Here is a 15,774-nt window from a genome sequence, read left to right as displayed (position 1 = left end):
CCTCCAATGAAAATGACTTGGAGAAGGTGACAATATATTGAACTATACCTTAAATGTTACAAGAAAAACTGACATATTGAAAAAAAATTATATATATATATATATATATATATATATATATATATATATATATATATATATATATATAATAAAAATATGTAAAATATAAAAAAGATTTATATTTTATATAATATACAAAAAGAGAGGGGAGGGGGGATCCCAACTGTGTAATGGTGGAATTTTCGAGCTTAATTAATGGCTTTAACCACACACAGACTCGCTTCAAGGCCACATGGAGCTTCATTTGACGACCCTCTGACAGGATGATTTCACATGGGGGATGTGACCCACAGAAGATTCCGGACAGGCTCTTAAAACGCAGAACTACGCCGTGCCTTTCGCTTCCGTGCCATACCCAAAGGAAGACAAAGTGCAGAGGTCTGCTTTATCGATCTAACCTGACTGAAGCAGCATTGATTCAATGATCCATTCACTGGTTTCCCATACTGCTTATCATCATGTAAGTGTTTTATGACCAAAAAAAACACTCGAATGGATTTACACATCAGTCCTGCAAAACCAACTCATTCTTTAAGGCCCCATTTACACTGTATGGTTCAAGTGACCCAAATCCGATTTTTTTCCTCTCATGTGGCACAGATCGGTGAACGTCTAAGAAGGAAAAAAAAACGCATGGATTACGATTTTCTCAGATCGAATTCAGGCCTCACTCATATTTGGTAATAAATCAGATATGTGCCATGTAAGCAGACAAATATTCCCCAGATATTCCCCAGTAAATGCGAGTTATAGGTCATTAAAAAAGTGATGTCAACTCAGGTGGACACCACCAACTGAGATCACATAACTTAAGTTATAGGCACGATGGAGGACGAAGGATACACACAGTGGAGCAATGCGAAGGTTTCACCTCTAGGGGGTGAACAGACGGTGTGGGAAAATATGCAGGGTTGTTGCAGAAATAAATCCGTATTTGAATACATTTCACGACGAGATATGAGGATATGTGCTTTCATCTTTTTTCTCCGCCATACGAGACCAATGTTTTGCTGACTTCTCAAAATATTGTGGAAAGCAAAAAACAAGGGTAATTTTATTCACATCTGCATCCATTGCATTTCGTGCTGTTTTAATTCCTTTTCTGGGTCAGAACATCTACATTTGGTAGTTTCAGCAGTGTATAGTGTAAATGCAAAAATCGGATACGGGTCACTTTTAAAAGATGATGTAAGCGGGTCGTCAAAAAAAAAACGATTACAGTCAGAATATCGGATTTGGGCATCATGACCGGGTCGAATTTCAGGATGAATTTCACGAACGTTATTCGCCGGCGTTTAATGCCTCGTGACTAAACAATGCGAGCCAATGTGAGTGTGCACATCGGCACGTAAAACGCCACGCGTAGTTTGACGCGCTGCGTCAAAAACTCTCAGACCAATGAGATTGCCGCTTTTCCTCACGTGTTTGGAGCTTCTGAAGTTACAGTAAAACACAACTTGGGGGCGCTCAAACACAAAACGGTCTTGCCGAGCACACGTGCAACGGTCAAGAAGATATACTGTATGCCAAGTAGCGTCGCCGTCTACACAGCCAGGAAGAAATAAGACGAAGAAGATGCAAGGCAAGTTGAATATAGAGCTGCTGTTCTCATTGGTGTTAGAACATAAAGAACTATATGACAAACGCGACAGGGACTACAAACATCTTGATAGAGTACTGCAATGCTAGGAGTGGCATTGCAGAGCAAATTGGTGCCATCTAATGTCAGGGAATGAATTTGCATGTTCACTCGGCTCATCGTAAGTGAAAATCACTTGGGTGTGAACACAAAAAACGCGTTGAAAAACGCTGATGAATAACGCGCGCTGATATTCGTCCCGGTGTGTACAGGCCTTTAATAAGTGACTCAAGTTAATAAGGAATCTGAATTCTAAGGAATCATGAGTCATTTGAACTTTGGTGACATCCGGGTAATATTGATGCGGGAATAAGCTAAGCACAGTACAAGCTAAGTACACCAATGTCAATATTTGCCTTCTAGCTATTGTGGAGGCACATTTCCAAACATAATCTGCATTGTGATGTACAACTGCACTTTCACATATAAACACATTTTAGTGAATGCTGTTGTCATACACCTGCATAAAATGACCAGGGCCTTATTTCACAAAGCATGCCAAATTGGTTTCTACAAATCAATTTAGGATTACAATCTTTTTGGAAAACGAAGCCCAGATCAGAAAAGGTCAACATTGAACTCGAAGTGATGTCAAAACCAATATTACAATAAAACGGAAAGAAAAAGTGGCATTTGCACAATTTCTGATTAAATTTTAGGGAAGTAATTCAGAAAAGGGATTTTGCAAATGTTAAAGTGTTTTCACAATAGAGTATAACCCCTTTATAGTGCAAATACAGCCCAGAATCTTACATTCTAATATGTAAATATTTAGAGAGTTTGATAAATGTACAGCAAAGCAGACCGATCAAAGGACGTGCATATTTAGACTTCCCAGAAGGAAGTGACCTGCTGCATTGTGAGTCAAGGGGACCATAAAACAAGCCTCATTAAAGGCAATTTCCAACACATATTCTGTAAGATAAAGAAGATAAAATCTTCTCAGAACGAAACCCACGCCCAAAGACTAAATATAGTCATTTTACAGTAAGAATTCTCCAAACACTTGGTGCTGAGTACATTCCACTGAGCTGAAGACAAAGTTGAAAATCTTGGAGAGATTAAGCCAGCGGATGAAAAAATGATAAAAATGTTCAATCTTTTCTTCATTAAAATAGTTCAGACTCAAACATGGACATTTTGACTGATGCCAATGAACTAAGAAAAACAGCAACAAATGGCCACTCACTCAACGCTTGCTTCAAAGACAAGAAAGGCAATAAAAAATGTATATATAAAGACTGACATTTACAATCTAATTTCTTATCCGGAATCTTACCTTGATGTTGGATGCTACATGAATAAGCAGCTAAAATGCCTTCTGTGCTATTAAACAATCCACAGCAAATATTGAAAAAAAAATATAGTAAAAAAAGAAAACCTAAGGGGTGGATTTGCGTATCGCCATCATGATAACCATCAACGTTCCCAGTAGACGTCACGTTGCCATTTCAATTCGTGATAATCTGTCAAGTCACCGTAACCAACTGTATAAATGAGCCATAAAGTAGCAGGAATGGCAGCAAGAGGCTGAAAAGTGCTAGAGTCCTCACAGGAAACCGACCAGACCCACATCACCATTAAAACTACAGATGTGTGCTCTTATAAAGAGGTGTATGTTTGCAAGAGGAACACTAGGCCCAGCCTGCACAAGGGGTTACCGACGGTCACATCCAGCCGCACAGCTGATGTCCCAGTTTCACTATGTAGACACATAAGGTCTATTGTTTCAATGCATATAGCTGGCTGGCAACATCGAATATAGGGAATTGAGCATAGCTGAGGGGTTTAAATTTTAGAGCTGATTTGGTTGAAATTACTCTTCAGAAAATATTAAAAAAGAAAAAGCATTTGCAACTAGTTTCAATTGCATATTGTTGCTCAAGACATACCGTAAATGAGTTGTTGCCTTAGTTCAGTCAACTTGGATGTTTATGACATTAAATTGACTTAAATTGCTTAATTTACTTTGATGAGCTGAAGCAATGTAAAAACATATGTTGTCAGAACTTACTGATCATATACTAAAGGGTTAGTTCACCCAAAAATGAAAAATCAGTCATTAATTACTCACCCCCATGCTGTACCAACCCCGTAAGACCTTCGTTCGTCTTCGGAAGACTAATGAAGATATATTTTATTAAATTCGAGAGATGGATCACCACTACATAGGCTGCCAAAGAGATCGAAACTTGACGGCCCAGAAAGTCAATGAAGAAAATGTTTAAATATTCCATGTGACTACAGTGGCTCAAGTATAAGTTTATCAAGCGACGAGAATACTTTTGTGTGAAAAAAACAAACAAAAATAACGTCTTCATTCGACTATTCCTTTTCTTCCTTGTAGGCCTGAGACGAGAGTTCAAGAGATTTCCACGACGCATGCGCGAGAACTGCGCATTTATTAGGGCTGTCAAACAATTAATCTTGATTAATAGTATCCAAAATAGAAGTTTGTGATAACATAATATATGGGGGTGCACTGTGTATAATTATTATATATATATATATATATATATATATATATATATAAAATACACACACATGCATGTATATTTAAGAAAAAAAATAATTTATATATAAAATATATTTATATATATATATATATAAATATATTAATTAATATTATATTAATTAATATTTATATATATATTTATATATTTATATATATTAAAATATTAAATTATATTTATATATAATATAAATTATATATAAATCTATATAGAGTATATACATGAAAATATTTCTTAAATATATACAAGCATGTGTGTGTATTTATACAAAATAATTATACACAGTGCACCCACATTATATTATGTTAACACAAACTTTTATTTTGGAAGCGATTAATCGCGATTAATCGTTTGACGGCCTTAGTATTTATTCTACGACTTCTTGTTCATTTCTTGCGCATGCGTTGTGGAAATCTCTTGAACTCTCGTCTCAGGCCTACAAGGAAGAAAAGGAATAGTCGAATAAAGTCATGGTCATTCCGATTAAGGGTTAATTGCATTTTTTAACCCAACATTTGGGTTCGTCCATATTTAACTCAAATTTGGGTTGAAACAACCCAGCATTTTTTAGAGTGTATTATCACAGAAGAACTGGGATAAAAGTTTTTAGTTTGGATGTAAACATTGATCAGTCATTCAAACCTATTTTTTTTTAATAATTCAGATTCATTAAACATTTTAGCAATTAACATCTGTCAGAAGCTCTAGTAAATTATATGCTATGTTGTTTAGTTGTCTGTTCAGAATCGTGGGAGAATCTTAGTTTAAAAAAAAACCTGAAAATCATGATTCTCAATTATTTGTCGCGAAACGTAACTATATTATCGGCCAGCTCTAAAGTCGGATAAGTGTCCAGTCTACCTTGTAACCAATCGAGTCAACGAGTGGATATCTCGGCTGGTGTGAGTGAAAGGAGGCAGGGGCTAATTTGCATATCCATATAGAACTACATATACTAAATGAAGCAAGGGTGTAGAGTTACATTCAAGCTATTTTAAGGCATGAAGTTTATTTCAAGAAAAAAAAACATTTAAATATATAAATAAAATGATTGACTAGAGGGGGACTTTATATTCTGTAAAGCTGCTTTGAACATGTTTATTGTGAAAACGCGCTCTAATAGTTACATGGTCATTGGTTAACTTTATTTTCCATCCAATGTGACGTCAGCCAAATTGCCTTTTCAGAGTTAAAACAAGATTGTTCTTGGAATAATGTACACTAAGGAAGCATGCAAGACTAGGAACATGCATTACTAAAATAAATAAGGTAAAATTGAGTTCAAGTTGACTTTAACAATGACATTTGTGTGTATGTGTGTGTCGGGTGCTAGCAAGTAACCCAATTCTGCAAAACTCAACGTGCACTGATAACCCCAGGGCAGATAAAAGATAAAAGACATGACGTCACACAGAAAGAGGAGAGCCAGGTCACTTGGCAGGTGTACGACAACAAAGAGAAGAGCCTCATTAATAGTCTTTGAAAGCACGTACATGCAGTCTTAGAGGAAACACCGTGCTTCCTGCACATGTCAGGCATCCTCAATCTTTGGCTACAGCTGACAGACCAACTAGTTCTTTGCTGAGAAATTACATAATGCCTTTACTGTAGTATAACAACAAGTCTCTTGTTTCTTGTTGATTTTCTTGAGCACAGAGAACTGTGGCAAAAACGTTACTAGAAGAGTTGCATCACAACTGTCTTTCTAAAGCTACTTTTAAAATGCATTACTGTTTTGTTTTGTTGAAATGCATTGCAAGACTTCGAGGCCAACATCAGGCAAAACACTACAAAAAATGTATGTGGTTTTTCCAAAGCACTCCAAAAGAATCGGGCCAAGGGAGAAAACACTTTCCAAAATTTGTGTGTTTCACTCCATAAACAAACTACTAAAACCTCTTCAGCTGACTGCTAAAACCAATCAATCCAATTCCATCAAGCTGCCGATGTTCTTCATTGTTCAAAGCGAAAACAACATGCTGTACATGCGACGCAACAATAAAAAAGCAGCTTTTCCTCTAGAAAACAAAATATCTGACATTTCTGGGCAAGCAATGGTTGTTCATTGGAACTGTCTTGTTGTTTGAAAGCTACTAAAGCCTAGTTCACACTACGTGATTTTAAGCCCGATTTAAGCCCGATTTGCAAATCGTTGAGTCGCCGACAAGTCAGGGTGTTATCGCGTGCAAATCGCGGGCGATTAGCGGACGATTAACGCTCGCCAATCAGTTAGTGTGAAAGAGCCAACAACGCATCAAAGACAGCTCGCAGACAGCTCGCAGACAGGTCACCGAGCTCAGAAAAATATCTAGCATGCTAGATATCTCGCCCAGTCGCGCGACTCAATCTCAGTGATGTCATGAGTACAGCCAATCATAGCAACGCATGGGTTGAGGACACCAGGTAAATCTTACTTTTTCTTTTTTGCATTTTTTTTTCTCAGAGCAGATCGTCGAGCAAACAGTGTGCAGCACTAGTTTCTGTCTGACGTCCATATTCGCGTGTTGTGTTCTTCTCTGCAGTTTCGCGTCATTTCTGGTTCGTTTTATTGCGTGGTTTTTCGTTACAAAACATGGTTTCTAGACCAGATAGAATCGTGTTGTTGTCAACTCGTTATTTGTTTGATTATTTTCAGGATTTAGACCGTATACTATAGTACTGAAACAGCTCTCATTGAGTCACAAATGATATGCTCTTATCATCCGATCGTGGTTGTATCTCTATGTAGTGCGTTGTTAACTCGTGTAGTGAGTTACCTCCTGTTGTGGATCAATCACGTTGTGTTGTGTGGTGTGAACAGCTAAACAACTTGAATACTCATGATTTCACTGAGAGCAAGTCATGTAGTGTAAACTGCACAGTTCAGCCCGACATTTTAAAATCATGTAGTGTGAACTAGGCTTAACCAGTCTGAGAGTCTGAGAGGCTGGACTTTCCTCAAGTATGTGCAGAATCAGAGAACACTGTTTCTATCTGCCTGGCCACTTTAATGAAAAAGCAGGAGGCCCAGGACACTTGTATGATCTCTTTTCACTGATGGAAAAACTAAAAAATAACCCTGAGAATTAACCAAAAGATAAGCAAGTCGACTACATTGGGAAAGACTGGACTGCTATTACATATATACATCTATTGATTCCACGTCAGCACAATCCTTCACACATCTGGAAAACATTGAAACCTACAGCCCACATTCTGGGATCTAGCCTTCCCGGGAACCATGGATCTCTCTGATCACTGAAAGGTGATAAATGGAACTCTCTTACGCCTCCTTCTCCAAATATAATTCTGGAGAAACTGCACTGTGTATTAGGGTGTGTGTTCACATTAGTAGTTTGGTTCTTTTGGTTTGGACCAAAAAAAAGAGAGATACATTTAGTCCTGGTTCGCTTTCACCTCATTGCAGTACATCCAGGGGGCGGAGTTGGATTTAGATCTAAGGGGTGGAGATGGGTGGGGTTAGGGATCAGGGATGGAGATGGGTGGGATTAGGGGAGGGGTTAGGGATCAGGGGTGGAGATGGATGGGATTAGGCGAGGGGTAAGGGATCAGGGGTGAAGATGGGTGGGATTAGGGGAGGGGTTAGGGATCGGGGGCGGAGATGGGTAGGATTAGGGATGGGGTAGAGATGGGTGGGATTAGGGGTGGGGTTATGGATCAGAGGGTGGAGATGGGTGGGATTATGGATCAGGGGTGGAGATGGGTGGAATTAGGGGTGGAGTTATGGATCAGGGCGTGGAGATGGGTGGGATTAGGGGTGGGGTTAGTGATCAGGGGTGGGATTATGGATCAGGGGTAGAGATGGGTGGGATTAGGGGAGGGGTTAAGGATCAGGGGGTGGAGATGGGTGGATTAGGGGTGGAGTTAGGGATCAGGGGGTGGAGGTGGGTTGGATTGGGTTGAGGTTAAGGATCAGGGGGTGGAGATGGGTGGATTAGGGGTGGGGTTAGGGATCGGGGGTGGAGGTGGGTGGGATTGTACTGGGGTTAAGGATCAGTGGGTGGAGATGGGTGGATTAGGGTTGGGGTTAGGGATCGGGGTTGAGATGAGTGGGGTTAGGGATCAGGGGGTGGAGATGGGTGGATTAGGGGTAGGGTTAGGGATCGGGGTTGAGATGAATGGGGTTAGGGATCAGGGGGTGGAGATGGGTGGATTAGGGGTGGGGTTAGGGATGGGGGTTAAGATGGGTGGGGTTAGGGATCAGGGGGTAGAGATGGGTAGGTTTAGGTATATTTAAGGTGGGAGGAGTTGGATCTGGATCTCTCACACTATCATTTTTAGCATTCACACTATCATTTTTTTACCACAGAGCCAAAAGATAAAAAAAAAACATGTCAAAGATCAAAAACAATGCTGTGTTCTGGGCTAAATGCACTCGCTTATCTATATCTGCATCTTGTGACATCATGCCCTGTTTTTGGTTTGTTTACATGGCTTTGGTCCATGTTGCACAGATATTTCAATCGAACCGAACCAAGTTTGTTTGCAAGTGGACAGAGACCAATCTTTTCAGAGGTTTAAGTGCGCACCAGGGTTTGGATGGCAGCGTTCACACTTATTCAAATTCTAACCAATCAATCACAACTGGTATGCCAAGTATGAAGTTGTGAACACGCCTTTTTTAATATGCAGTATCTGAAAGGGAATAAAAATAGAAAGAGTAATAGAAATTAACATTAAAATAAACCCACCCTGCACATACCAATAAATTGAACCATCATGCCTTTTTTGGTCAATGATATCCACCAACAGATTAGATTGTATGAACATTACTGCGGCAAAATCTTTCCTAAATGATCAATCCCCCAAGAATTCTACCAAAGAAGCTAAATATGCATTCTCTGTCTGTAATGGGATACAGATGAACCCTCTTGGATTTATTCTAGCAGTGGATACAACTCCATAATCATTTGCGGACACTTTCACTGTTTGACAACTATGTCTTGTTAAAGCACAAGCTTGAAATTTGGAGAAAAAAAACCTTTTTAATGCCAATAAGTTTTTACGTGTGGTTCATTAAGTTGGCAAATACTGCGAAAATGAAAAAAATCTGCAAAGTTATTCGATTTTTGATCTGGCTAGAAGCAGGAAGGTTTCCGCAAGCAATTCCAAAAGGAGCAAGAGTGCAACATACAGAAACATTTGAATCAGTTGTTCTCAGCTGGTGAGTAACGGACAGCAAGGGAAAACAAATAATGCAAATAATACTCTGCAACTCTAATGTACAGTTAGGAGAGCAAAATCTATTGTCATGCATTTCAAATTAATAATAAAAATGTCAAATTTTATCTAACTTTTGAGCAATAATCTACAGTATGTTGGTCCTTAAATATCTGAAGTAAAACAAGTTGAGAAGCATACCAGGATAATAATGACAGTCAAGTGCCATCATCTGATGAGATCTATTTACATACAGACTGTGCATGCAAATATCTTTAGCAATATGTTGCATGCTTTGAGTATGACTCCTTTGAAGATGAATTACTCGGGTTAAATGTTAACGCCATTTATATCAGACAGCAGAAAGATTAGAATAACAGCTCTTAGTTCTGGCCTACAAAACTGGTCTATTGACATAAACATGTCATATTGCTCAGGTGAATTCAGATCAACATCAAATGTGTGATCATTCCAAAAGACACCTGTCAGTCAATAGTTCAAATGGTTTTGTTTAACTTGTGTGTTTAGTCTAATTAGAAAACCATCTTTCTTTCAAGATCAGAACTGAGGCCAAATAAAGTAAATGAAAGTGAAAAGCAGACATTGTCAAATTAAAAACTCCATTTACATTTAAACCAATAATAATAAAGTAATTGCAATAAAATACATAAAAGTCCCTTCTGGGAAGTTCATAGTCGTGTTTTGGAACATTATAGATTTCTATTTAGTCCAAACCCATCAGCTACCAGCTGGTATTACCGTCTTAAGTAAGTCAAGATTATTCTGAATGCTGATAGAGCAGATAATGACAGCATTTACATGGAGAACAATATTATGATTGATTAAAATACGTGTAGAATGGATATTGTGACGAAATACTGAAATATTGTGACCATTTACACACAAGATAAACCAATATTCTATTTTCTAGAAATGCAAATAGGCCTACAGAACTATTCCAAATGTGCTTTAAATATAAATATAGCGACAAGTGAAAGCATCTTCGTTTATTCGAAATTATCCTACAAATACAAAAATCCTGAAACAAAAAATGTTAAGAATCTACACGTTTTTCGAAATAAAAAGAAAAGTAGCCTATGTTTAATTAAATATGACAAGCGTGGTCCAGTTAAAGACCAGCCCGGATCAACTAGAAACCAACTCCCATGTTCAACACAGTAAAAGATGGACTTACCAGCAGGGGTTAACATCTTGAAGCAGATAATAAGTTATTATGAGTCAAATAAACCATAATTTGCACTCAAACCAGTAATCCTCAACAAACAGGTAACATCACACAATGACTTTACAGCAGTTCTGGACTGGTAGGAAGATCAAGGCTATCTTACCTCGAACGCTGCAGTGCTCAAAGCGTGCTTTCCTTGTTTACTATCATTCCCTTTAAACGCTCACAAAACACCATCCAACATCGTCTACCGCGAGTCTTTGGCTAGTTACCGCAAACACACCGATATGTCCTTCTATTCCACTGGTTGTGCAATGAACGCGGCGATAGAAACTACCCTGTTGTAATGTTGCGCTTCAACGTTTGACTGGAGTACAGAAAGCCTTCTAAAATGTTTCACAACAAACCGCTTGTTGCAAATTTAATTCTACGCTGTGAATTTGACGAATGTAAAAAGTCTCAGAAAGTAGAGACATAAATCACTTGTTACACTGTTGCAACTTCTATTCTTCTTCTAGTCCGCATGCCTCATAGGGCGGGACCAACAGTTAGTGGGAGCTAGTATGAGGTGTGTCTCCAAACCCGAGTCCTGCCTGACGCGTGCTTCACTGTGGCTTCATTCAAAGAGCTTGAAGAGAATATTTGTTCAAACTCACTTATCTGTCTTGAAATAGGTTACCGTGCACGGATACTAATATTGGCGTGTATTCAAATTACATTGGTATAGTTAAAGTCATGACTGTGTTTAGGGTCCAAAATGTCATTTTTTATAATATTTTTTGTAATACATAATATAATATATAATATTTGTTTTGTATAACCGATGACTGTCTTAAGAAGCCATGTTGTTGAACGCCATGAGATTTTTTGTTCAGTCTCAAAGGAAAATGCAATGCCAAATAACAAGTTACAAAATGAGTGTGGCTGACCTCTTGTGTCCAGTCCAAATAATACAACTGTGATCATTTCTACACTGTAAAAAAATATTTTCAAGATTTGTTATCACAACATTTTTTCTTTTGTCAAATCAACTTAAATAATGTATTAAGTTCAGATAACTTATTATTTATTTCTGCTGATTAAATCAATCTTCTTCATTTTATTAACTCACTTTTTCCAGTTCAATCAACTAACAATCTATCTATCTATCTATCTATCTATCTATCTATCTATCTATCTATCTATCTATCTATCTATCTATCTATCTATCTATCTATCTATCTATCTATCTATCTATCTATCTATCTATCTATCTATCTATCTATCTATCTATCTATCTATCTATCTATCTATCCTGTCTTTCTGAATTATTTGACTATCCTAAATTAAGATAAGTCTAAACGCTTTCTGTATGACAAACCATGTAATGCCAATTTGTGTGTTGTTTTAGTTATGTCGTACCAATAATTCCCCTCTTTTATTTTTACACTTTTTTCCTCTCCTTCCTCACAGTGCTGCAGCCGAGATGAAAGATGGAGAAAAGACCCAAGAGTCTTCTCTGGTTTCACTGCTACCACGTGTCTGCTGTCTATCAAGGACTGTGGTGCTTTCTTTGGCTTTTAAATGAATCGAGACTCCTTTCAAATTTCCAATTCTAATGAGCTTTATTGGCATGACAAGTTATAAATTGTAAAGCATTTAGTTGGACTGTCTGTGTGTGTGTGTGTGTGTGTGTGTGTGTGTGTGTGTGTGTGTGTACTTTCTCTTCCCTCTTTTTGTGGCAGGAATTGATGTACTTTCCTGCTAGTGAAATGCAGTCTATTTTTTCACCAAGGACATATTATGTGCATTAAAGGGATAGTTCACTTTGAAATACATTTTTGGTATGTTTTAGCTTACCTCAACGGCATTCAAGATGTACGTAGGTGTCTTTGTTTCCACAGTATTTTCAATTTTGATATTTTTAGGTTAAACCGTTCATGTCTATCAGTCTGCAGGTCTATGTGGTCCACCTTAAAGAGCATGCACAGAGAAGTCCAAATTAAACATGATTTAATGACTCATAAATGTAAGTACACATTGATGGCCTAAGACACGAAACGAGCGATTTGTGTGAGAAAACAAACAGTATTTATATATAGTTTTTACCTCGTGTGACCACAGCCATGTCCAAGTGATCTGAGGCCGCGAGCGCTTTGTCTGCGCAAAAGCTGGAAAGCACTGCATGTGATTTCTCGCGCGGTTTGCGAAAAAAATCAACGTTGTCTGTTGATATATTGAAATCGTCTTCCATTGCGATGTTCTGTATCTACACGCGTGTGAGATCACTGCCGGTGCTTTCCAGCGCTTGCGCAGACCAAAGCTAGGGTGACCAACTGTCCTGTTTTGTGTGTAACTGTCATAGGCCAGTAAGAGATGTGCATGTAAACCTCACTCCCCTGATGTCAAGAAGCGCGCTAGCTTCTAACATTAGAGTCTGAGTTCTTTAGGGTCCTTGTTAGCGTGTCCGCTTCCACGTAGGAGGACTGGTCGAACATGGATTATTAGGGTGAATTTTAACCCAAGATACAGTATGTGCAGTTTGTGATACGATTAATTTTGGTCATACCAAGGCTGAAATTGTATTTCTTACTTTCTCTTACTGTCTGTATCTCTGTATGTGGGGTCTGTCTTGGGGTTAAATAAATAAGAGAACACAAGGAACACTGGCTCTGGTTCCTGTCATGCTGGGCTGCTCCAGAACACACTGCTCTCAGACACTCGCTGCCCTCCACAGGCTCACAATATGACATGTTTGTGAGCTTCTGGTAAAGATGCTTTAAAAAAGGCTATATATTTTTTTTTATCATTTGTATAATGCATCATTATGTATGATTGTATTATTTCGGGTAACTGAAACCGAGACGTATGATTTTATACATATGAGCAGGTTTCACAGACAGGGATTACAATACAGGCCTCACAGTAGTTCAATTAAGGCATTTAAGTAGCTTTTATAAACATACCTTTATGTTTATAAAATTACGAGTGTGTATCTTGAGACAAAACAATGGCACCAACATATTTTAAGATAATCAGTGCTTTCAGTTGAAACAGCTCAAACATGCATTTCAGTCTGGAACTAGCCTTGTCTGTAATACCGGAGGATAATGGACTATTTTTCTCTTAGCTGGAAAAGATATTTCAACACAAATTAATATATATGTCCACATATTAATTTATTTGGTGAGTTGCCATGTAAATGTATTGACAATTTTTACATTTGCTAAACTATTGCTGTGCAACAATCCCACATAATAATTAGTGGAATGGATGAACAAAATGATTCTTCCCAAAAGCGAGTCTTTAGATGGTTATAGAGAAAAAAGTTGCTAAATTTAGCAGAAAATGTGAATACACTTCTCAGCTTGTTTTTGTCTCAGTCTCAGAATTATGCTGATGAAGGCTAAGCAGTAATGTTAAAAAAAAGGATGCGGAAACGTATAAATTATTCATATTTCTCAAGTGTTGCAGTTTTCATGGCTTTGAACACTGTTCTTCATATACTTCGCAGATCTCACATGGATTCATTATTTTAATAAGGTTTGGGAGGTTTGTCCCAAATAATAATTACGCACTCCTGTAATGCTCTATCTGACCTGTAGATGACGCAATTGTTCTCAGAATGATACACAGTTTTACCTTTTTTTTTTTTTTTTTTTTTTTTAGACATTATACAAACAAACAAACAATAACATGACATCCAAAAAGACAACAATCCAAGATTTTCCAAAAATAGTTTAACATAAATGAATAAGAGACTAAATTTAAAAAAAAATATATATAAGGGCTAAATTTAACTATTTATAAATATAATAGCTACGAGAAATTACACTCCAAGACAGTATTGAGGAAGGAAGAGAAACATATAATTCTTCACTGTTCAATTATTTTCAATTCTTTAGCAAATACAATTGTGTCAGAGCATTTCTTATTATCTATACATTTAAGAGATTCAATATACAACATAAAATCAGCCAAAAAAACCTTTTAAACAAGGCTTAGAATTATTAAATTTACTTTTATGAATGTGAAATTTGCCTAATAAAATCATAAGATTAATCATAAAATTCACAGACGTAGTTTTTGACTCAAAATATATTATAACATCTTTGGGTGTTAATACACAACTATGACCTGATTTCCGTTGAAAATATATAGATAGATTTTCCCAAAATTTTTTAGAATGATGACATTCAAAAAAAAGATGTAGAGTTGTTTTCTGGTTGATTCATACAAAATGAGCAATTCTCATCAATCTCCGTAAATTTGCACAGTTTTACCTTTACGATACAAAACTTTCCAGCCCATGCATCACACTCACACACCGTAATTTTAGAAAATTAGTTAGAAAATTATTAGATTATTGATTTATGTATGATATACGATTATAATAATAATGAATGTATTTTATTTATTTAATTACTTATTTAATAATTTGTGTGTCTTTTCAAAGCGACATTATAGCACCATGGTACTTTTTTTGTAGGAAAGACTGCTCTTTAAGAAAAACTGTTTATGAAAAAATATAGGCTATAGCCTAGCTAAATAGGCGTTTTCTCTAAAGACAAATGTTTATTCATTTATTTCGCAAGCATTTAGTTCATTTGAAACACAAAAGTGTGCAAACAAACTACAATGGAGCATCACAATCTCCATCTCTCGTTACGTGCTCTGGTTTTGTATGACAAATGCCAGGCAAAGCTTGTGCTACTGTCACATCCCATCAATATTGCTGAATTATTTAGCAGTTAGCGGCAGCCTACGCCATCGCCGTTCAGAAATGATTTTACTCAGGCAAGTGTGATTTACCCTTTAAATGATCATTTAAAACATCTGTCTCCAGAACTGCTGCTGCAATGGCGATGACAGACGATCAATCTGATCCCCAGGGGGAGTCATCATGCACTTATTTGTCTATAAAATGCTAATATGTAGGCTTTGTGTCTCTTTTTTAGTGTTTTTACTCCACGAGTAAAGCAAAAGTAACCAGGCTTGATTTATTAATGCTATCCTTGGACCTGTAGTGCATGTGTGTGGCTGGATGTGTGTATCATTGCAGGGGCTGACAAGATGTATGTGCACTGCTGTAAGCTAAGCATGGGGAAAGGCCTGTCTGATTAGCATTCAGTCCTTGCACAGACTGCATCAAGGAACTCTCACTCTCTCCCCCTCTTTCTGCATCATTCTCTTGAACCAGAACCCCTCAATACAAAACAAAAGGAATACCTTGCATG

The 15,774-nt window shown here is 37.5% G+C and overlaps 1 protein-coding gene across 8 annotated transcripts in view; it reads right to left on the bottom strand.

Moving 5' to 3' along the window:
• The window catches only part of akap13b (A-kinase anchoring protein 13b), a 104,202-nt gene extending 93,110 nt beyond the window's left edge, over positions 1 to 11,092 (bottom strand). For 4 of the 8 annotated variants that reach the window (XM_089127606.1, XM_089127605.1, XM_089127608.1 and 1 more), the window contains exon 1: positions 10,722 to 11,092. The gene's annotated coding sequence lies outside the window, so the exon portion shown is untranslated. The remainder of the gene's footprint in view (positions 1 to 10,721) is intronic. The other 4 variants (XM_089127604.1, XM_089127607.1, XM_089127611.1 and 1 more) reach the window with 1 other exon arrangement.
• Positions 11,093 to 15,774: the final 4,682 nt, after the last annotated feature.

This window comes from Pimephales promelas, chromosome 25, assembly GCF_988280905.1.
Source record: "Pimephales promelas chromosome 25, fPimPro1.hap1.1, whole genome shotgun sequence".
In the NCBI taxonomy this organism is placed as follows: Eukaryota; Metazoa; Chordata; class Actinopteri; order Cypriniformes; family Leuciscidae; genus Pimephales; species Pimephales promelas.
The sequence above is the reverse complement of the archived record's forward strand: the minus strand, read 5'-3'. Positions and strand labels throughout refer to the sequence as shown.